At 39.3% G+C, this 8,188-nt stretch overlaps 1 non-coding gene across 1 annotated transcript; it reads left to right on the plus strand.

Annotated features, from left to right (window-relative positions):
- Positions 1-4,694: 4,694 nt before the first annotated feature.
- On the plus strand, positions 4,695-4,800 carry LOC118980659 (U6 spliceosomal RNA). Its single transcript, XR_005065171.1, has one exon. It is a non-coding gene; the product is annotated as a U6 spliceosomal RNA (small nuclear RNA).
- Positions 4,801-8,188: the final 3,388 nt, after the last annotated feature.

An 8,188-nucleotide genomic window follows, 5' to 3' on the forward strand; every position in this document is an offset into this window, starting at 1 on the left:
AGCTGTGTTTTTCATACAACACTTGATTATTTCCAACAAATTTAAAAAATTATCCCCCATTTTATGCTTGCTGTCTTCTTCTGTTCAGAAGTGTAAGCAGTCATCCTATTTTGTCAGAGGGTTTAAACCTGTTTCCTCCAGCCCTGGCCAGTGGCTCAGTTAGTGGGAGTGTTGTCCCATGTACAAAAAGGTTGCAGGTTTGATTCCTGGTCAGGGCATATGCCTAGGTTAAAAGGTGGGCATATGCCCAGTCAGGGTGCAGGTGGGCTGGAGGGGCCAACTGATTGATGTTTTTCTCTTTCCCTTCCTCTCTCTCAAAAATCGATGAACATATTTTCAGGAGAGAATTTTCTTTAAATTAAAATGTATATGTGAGTGTTTCCTGTAACATGTGCCTGTTTTTTCTAAGTCTCTCCACCCCTACATTTGTGTAAATATCTATAGTAGGAATGTTTATTTTTTTTTTTTACAGAAAGACTTTCTGAAAGACTCTCAGAAAATATTTTATGATCAGTATTATTTGTGTTGCCTGTGTGGCTATGTAAATAATCTAGCCTTTTCTCCTCCAGAGCTCTTACAACTTCACATGTCTTCAAAAAATGTGAATAAGGCTACAAGATAATCCTGCCTCAAAAAGGATTCTGTGCTTTGGGAAGGAAATGTGAGTGCAATGATGAGGACATGCGTCCTCAGCCTGGTGACAATGTAAAAGATGTTTATAAATGAAACAGTCCCACAAATGGTACCATGCTTTGGAGGAGGAAAGCAATTTGGTGAAGTGAAAGATGTTAAATGTTTTAATTTTCTTCTGTGCCAGTAAAATCTTGTAAAACAAGGTGACATATTACATTTTCTATACTATAAGGACTGCAAGAGCCTGTCAACATTTTCATTATGAACTCTATTTTCAGAGCTTTATAACTCAGCTTTAAGAATTCAGTCTGGCCTGACATTTGAAGTGCAAGGTCTTACCTGGGGAACATGTGTTTCACATGTTTTAAAAATTATGAGTTTATCCATTTCTCAGTTTGTAGTAAGTAACCTTTTCTTGCTGTTTCCCTTGGCATTCTGTCTCAGCAATTGGAGGCAGAAGGCTTACATGTGGTAGGTCGATGGTGGGGGGGACCTACAAATGCGGTCAGCACAGGTCAGGGCTGGCAATTGTTATTGTGACTCAAGCTCAGACTAATTACTCAGCTCATCATACAAAAGGCAGACAGAATTCTACTGCACTGTACTCAACATTTCACCCTAGACTCTCTGATGCCCAAGGAGTACACTATGCCAAATATCTGCAGACAAGTCCCTGATTGATTGGAGAATTCTTAGTCTCCAGACTGTTTATTTTACATTTATATTATTTTTTGGATGGTATAAGACTTCTTCCTTAAGCTTCATACCACTCACTCTAATTTTGCTGGCTTTTTGTTAAGTCTTCTTTGTGATTTTGTGTGTGTGTGAGCATGTGTGTTTTCTTGCTCTCGTATTTAGCACTTGGTAGGTTTTCAGTCAATGTTCTTTAATAATGCAGACATCCTTTTTGCACTTTGAAATGTCTGCAGTTATCCGTGAAAGAATTGTTTTTTGGAAAGTAATTAGAAAAGAGGGAAGAAAGAGTAAAGAAATAGAAGAGAAGACTACATACATGTTGCTTTGAAATGTTTTGAGGACTAACTACTTGGTATTGCTTTGCCAAAAGAATAAATGTGGGCTACCTAGAAAAAAATTGGAGTACCTTCAATAAAAAGTGCGGTACCAACTGTTCAGTTCTAGGCTGTTTCAAAATTCTAGGAGATCCCCACTTTTGGGTATATATTCAGCATTATATCTATTCTGCTTGATTGCATTATATTTTTATGCAGCTATGAAATTCACGTTAAAATGTGAAAAGCATGCAGAGTTTAATTCTAACATTTGTGTTGGTTGTGTGAGGACAAACTTTGTGCTAGTTACCTAAAAACATTATTTCTAGTCCTCACACCACCCTGCATACAACGGCCTTCCTGCTGGAGGAAGCTAAGAAACACACGGCTTAATTAATTTGTCTCCACTGCTAATGAGGGCCCAGGACAAGTTTAGAATCCAGGCCTTTCAGACCGCAAACCGTGTTCTCATGGTCCTTCCCTTCTGCCCCCATGCCTCCTTTGTGTGTACAAAGACGTCTGTCTCTATTGAACTTTTCTATCCGGATCATGCTATGCCTAACTCTGTAACTGGATTGCATTTTCCAATGAAAAATGTTAGAATATGAAGACTGGCCCTCCAGTTAAAAGAAAAAAGAAAAGGAAGGGACTGAAGGCCTTGAAGTGGTCTGAGTTGGAACAAGGAACCCGATTTCCTTGTTGGTTTCTCTCACCTCAGCGTCATCTCTCTCTCCTTTCTTCCCGTCAGGCCCATTGCAATGAATGGCGCCCAGTCCGTTGTTACTGTCCATGCCACAAATCTGGGCAATGCGGTTTCTTTCTTGTGCACTCCCCGACTTCCACCACATTCTGATCTAAATTCTAAATCTAATTCTAATTCTAAAATACCAAGCTATGTCCAGTCTCAGTATAAAGTATTTTCTCCTTTTATTTTTTAAAAGTGTTTGATTGTTCAATCAAATACTTGTTCAGTTACCATTGTCTGCATTTTCCCCCTTATCACTCTCCCCAACCCCCCCAAACCCATTTCCCTCCCTGGGTTCCACCCTCCCCCTTGGTTTTGTCCATGTGTCCTTTATTCTCCTTTTAAATAGACCTATTTATTCGATCACTTTTAAGTTCTCAGCAAATCTCAGCAGAAGATGCAGAGAGTTTTCATGTGCTCCACTCACCCACATGCTCGAAGCCTTCCCCGATGTTAATATCCTGCGTCAGAGAAGATGGACTTGTTATAACTGATGAGTCTACACTAACCACCATCATCACCCCGAATCTGTAGTTTACCTTAGAGTTCACTCCTGGTGCTCACTCTGGGAGCTTTGGCAAGTGCATAATGAAATGTGTAACCCCTACAACCTCCAGTCCTCTTTACTGTCTTTCTGTTTACTTTTTCTAGAATTCCATATCACTGGAATCGTATAGTATGTAGACTTTTGAGGCAGGCTTCTTTCATTTGGTAATATGCCTCTAACATTCCTCCATGTCTTTTCATGGATGAATAGCTTATTTCTTTTTAGCTCTAAATGGTATTTGTTGTCTGGCCGTACCACAGTTCATGTACCCACGTACATACTAAAGCACATCTTAGTTGCTTGTAAGTTTTGTCGATTATGAATATAGCCATCCCATGTGCAATTTTTTATATGAAATTAACTTCTATTTATTTGGGCAAATACCAATCAATGTAATTGCCAGATTGTATGGTAAGAGTATGTTTACTTTTAGAAGAAACTGCCAAACTGTCCTCCAAAGTGACCGTATAGTTCTGCGTTCCTACCAACAATGAATGAGTGTTCCTGCTGCTTCCCATTCTTCCCAGCGGTATTCCAGATTTTGGTGTCATTGTTCCAGAGTTTGGCCATTTGAAGAGAGGTCATGTCATTGTTGACTCGATTTGCAGCTCCCCGATGACCTGTGATATGGAGCATCTTTTCATCTGCTTACTTGTCATCTGTGTCTCTTTTTTTGATGAGGTGTCATTGGCTCTTTAGCCCAGTTTTTTTTTTAATTGAGATATAACTGACATATAACATTACATTAATTTTAGATGTGCAACATAATGGTTTAATATATGTGTATGCTGAAAAATGCTTACCACAATAAATTTAGTCAATGTCCAACACCACATATAGCTAACTTTTTTTCTTGTGATGAAAACTTTTAATATCTACACTTAGTAACATGCAATATAGAATTGTTCATTATAGTCACCATTATATAGCCCTGGGACTTATTTATCTTCAAACTAAAATGTATGTTTTGGTAATTTCACTCACTTTGCCCCCTCCTCCTTTGCTGCCTTCGGCAACCATTGTTCTTTTCCCTGTATGTATGTATGCACATATGTATGTATGTATGTATGTGCACATGTATGTATGCACATATGTGTGCATGCATGTGATTCTGTATATAAGTGAGATTTTGCCCAGTTTTAATCAATTTACTTATTTTTCAGTGGGAAGGTTTTTGTATGTTTTGAATGATAATTCTTTATCATACATATGTATTTTGCAAATATTTTATCCCAGCGTGTGGTCTGTCATTCATTCTCCTGACAAAGTGCCTTTCACAGAGCAGAAGTTTTGAATTTTAATGAGGTCCGGCAGATCAATTATTTTTTCCATGAATCATGCCTTAGATATTATATCTAAGAGTCATCACCATATGGAAGGACATTTGGATTTTCTCTTATGCTATCTTCTAAAAGCAGTACAATTTTGTGTTTGACATTTAGATCTATGATCTATTTTGAGTTGTTTTTTTTGGTGAAGGGTGAAATGTACATGTAGATTTTTTCCCATGTACTTGCCCAACTGTTACAGCATCCTTTGCTGCAAATATACTACCTTGTCTTCATACTTTCATCTTTGTCAGAGATCAGCTCTCTGTCTACAACTGTGTGTCCTTGTGTTTGTCTCCTTCCATGGCTGCTGGCATGGTTCAAACAGAGGCTGTAGCCATCCCGTGACTGACTGTGCTGCAAGTGCAGTAATTCGCTTGCTATATATTTCACACACAGAGGCCAAAGTCATGAAAAAAATATTTGAAGTTGTGATCACTTCGGCAGCACATCCACTAAAACTGGAACGACACAAAGAAGATTAGCGTGGCCCCTGCACAAGGATGACACACGCATTGTGAAGAGTGCCACAATTTTTGAAAGACAAAACATACAGCAACAACAATTTTGAAGTTGTTTAATGGGTTCCCCACTGTTCTTAGAATCAAATCTGAACGTTCTGATGACCTAAGAGCTCTGCCTAATCTGGCCTTCTCCTTCCACCCCTTTCCCCTGCCTCCGCTCCTCCAATGCCCAGTTCTTTCTTACTGGTTTCCTCACGGTGCTCCAGCCACACAGATGCTTTCCCTTCTCCGAGCGTGCCTTGTCTCCTCCCACATCAAGACTTGAAGTGCAGAGCAGTCTGCTAGAGACCCTTGTCCCCGTGCTCCACGGTTAAGCTCATTCCTATTCATTCTTCAAGCTCTAATCAGATGTCACTTTTTCTGGGATATCTGTGGGTACTTATTAGGTCTCACTGCATTAAGTGTTCTTTATCACAGTAGCAGATTATAATATTATTCTTATTTCTTTAGTATCTTTAGATTTAGTTAGAATTTAAGCTTCACGAATGCAGGGGAAACTGTAACTGTCGTCTTCCCTGATTTATTCATGGTGGGCACAGCGTTACAGTGCCCTAGTGTCCTTCCACTAGGAAGCCTGTGTGCAGTAACTGACCTTGAATTATCAATGAGGGGTGAGAACAGAATTGCAGGCCTAGATACTGAGGGATAAACCCCTGATTCCTGGGTTATAATTCCAGGACCTCTCTGTTTATCTAGGAGCCAAGTAATCAAATTATGAGTCGAAAGAGCTTAGTTCTCAGTGCACAGAACCAACCCAGACAGTCGGGATTTGGAGAGTCACAGGATCTTAGATTTTGAAAAAAGTGAAAGTCTGCGTGTAGTAGCCACAGCTTTTTATAATGATATTAAACCCAGAGCATTAAAGGATTCAGAGTTCATCTTCCTTTCACATCTTTTGTTTTGTTTTCTATAGACAGTCCCTGGAAGGTAGGATAGTCAGTGGTCCTGATTGAATCAAGGTCATCTGGGAATAGCTGAGCTCGGGGTGACCCCACTTCAGAGCTGACTCATGGGTACAGACCTCATCCAAACCTTGAAGGAGGGTGAGGTGGAGAGCATATATTGTTATTGTTTCTTTTTTAATGCAGTGAAGACAAACTCTCATTCACATAAAATGAATTCAGTATTTAAAATATTGAATAAATTATTTTTCAATTCTATTTAATTTTAAAAATCAATTATTTATCAAATTAAAAAGGAATATGTCCAAGCTCCTGATTAGCTGATATTTCTGATTTCTCTAGTGCCTCTCCCTTCAACGACCACTAGGCTGCTTGCAGAAATCAGATGTAGTCACACTTTTCTAGTCTACCCTGCATGGGTGGACCGAGAAGCTAGATACTTGCTCTCCATAGGAACACTAGTGAGTTGGTGTCCGGACTCACTAGTCTTTTCAGGAGGTGTATATGCGTGCATTGTGGGGCACAAGCAATTTATTTTTGAAAAAGCCTGATTAAATGCATCTCTGTGGATTGCCATGGTTTATAACATAAGTGATGTGATGATTTATCTTAGAGGTTTAATCATTTTAGAGTTGAAATTTTATTCTGCTTTCATTTCCTTTCCTTTGACTGATAGTTAGTGTCTCTGATACTGCATCAAAGACACTTCCGTGGGAGTTCCTAGTTAGAATACTATAATGCAATGGGCGGAAGCAGGTCTCTAGGATTAGCAGCAGACTTTGGCAGTGTTCTCTGTTTAAAGAGATAAGAGCTCAGATTACATAAGACCCTCCTTTCAAGGAGAATTGTGTCCAGCAGAGCATATGATCAATCACTGTGTTTTTGTGTTTGGGTTTTTTGTTTGTTTGTTTGTCTCTTTGTGTGTATGTTTATTCTTCATAGTAAAGTCTGAGTGGAAATGGAAACACCCCAAGGAATGATTTAGCATCTTATTTCAAATTTCTTGCCTCTAACGTTTAAACCATTGTGGCACAGTACACATGTAGCTCTGTCTTGCTTCTGAAGATTTCTTGCTTCAGTACCCATTCAAGTGTATGCAAATATTTTCATCATCAAAAAATGAACTTTGCAAATTGGTCAGTTGCCTGGTGTTCAGAGCACTATGGACGTAACTCCTTGAAGGTGGATTGATTGCGTGGTTTGGGATAGCATGCCATGATACTGCAAACCTTTTATACTTGTAATGGGGATCATGTCCTCACCACATCCTACAGACACTGCTGTAAAGAATACTAGCCCTTGGGGAAACTTTGCAAAAGGAAATTACAATTTCAGTGGAAGAGCCTGAATTTAGGATCATTAGATCCCAGGAACCTATAACTTCTATATTAAAGTGTATGATTTCAGTTAGTTAAACATCTGAAACTAGTATCCTGGTCTTCCAACTTGGAAGGTTATTGAAAGTTTTGAATGTTGGTAATTTTTATCTGACTTTGTGAATACACGGCTTCAATTTTGTGATCTGAGTGTCAGTTAATAGCCAAAAGGGGTCCATCCTTGTATTTTATCTTTAACCATAGATTCCACGTTAAGATGATATAGTCACAAAGTACATTTATTTGTATGCACAACAACACTGCAGGCACTGATTTAAAAAGTTTATAAGAATTGAAAGGTATAACACCCCCCCTCCCAAATAAAGGAAAAAAATAGAAGGAGGCATATTAGATAAGAGATTGCAACTGTCTGTAGAAAACAGGAGTCAGACCCCAAAGGAGAGAGTTCTTACAGTTCTGAAAACCAGCAAGCTGAACTCAAGGCGTCAGCAGCATCCCACTACTCTGGGGTCCATCGGGGAGAATCAGTCTTCAGTCTTTCCAGTTTCTGTTGGCCTCAGTCGTTGCTTGGTTTGTGGCTGTATTGCCCAATGACTGCTTTGTAGTCACATTGCTTCCTCCCCCTCTGGGTGTCTTCTTCTCTCTATAATTGTCTCAAAAGCCTCTCCACACCCCTCTTGTAAGAACATTTATCATTATTAGATTTGGGACCCATGTGGGTAATCCAAAGATGATCTCCAGATCCTTAACTGCATCTACAAGTCCCCTCTCTCTTTTTTGATACTGCAACATTTACAGGTTCTGTGGATTAGGATATAGAGATATCTTTTTTGAGAGTGGACAGAGGGGATAAAGCCCACAATAAGTAGGAAGCGTGGATACAAAGGGAGAGGAAACAATGAAAGAATATCCCAGGAGGACTTCTGTGTACTGACCTAGAGATCAACCAGGCCAGGCTTATAGCAGAAGAGGGCCTGGGTGGCAGGTCTCCAGGAAAAAGAGACTTGATAGATTTGTTGGAGTATTTGAGGGAGAAAATAAGGTCATTATAAGTACAGATACATTTTTAAAAGAAAAGAGAAATGTGAATGCCTGGACAAAGTAAAAGCTTCACCAAATAAAAGGTAATTATGCACTACTTGGCCCATCTGTGAACAATACT

The sequence above is a fragment of the Sturnira hondurensis genome, unplaced genomic scaffold (assembly GCF_014824575.4).
Source record: "Sturnira hondurensis isolate 20B ecotype Veracruz unplaced genomic scaffold, ASM1482457v3 Scaffold0001872, whole genome shotgun sequence".
Taxonomy (NCBI): Eukaryota; Metazoa; Chordata; class Mammalia; order Chiroptera; family Phyllostomidae; genus Sturnira; species Sturnira hondurensis.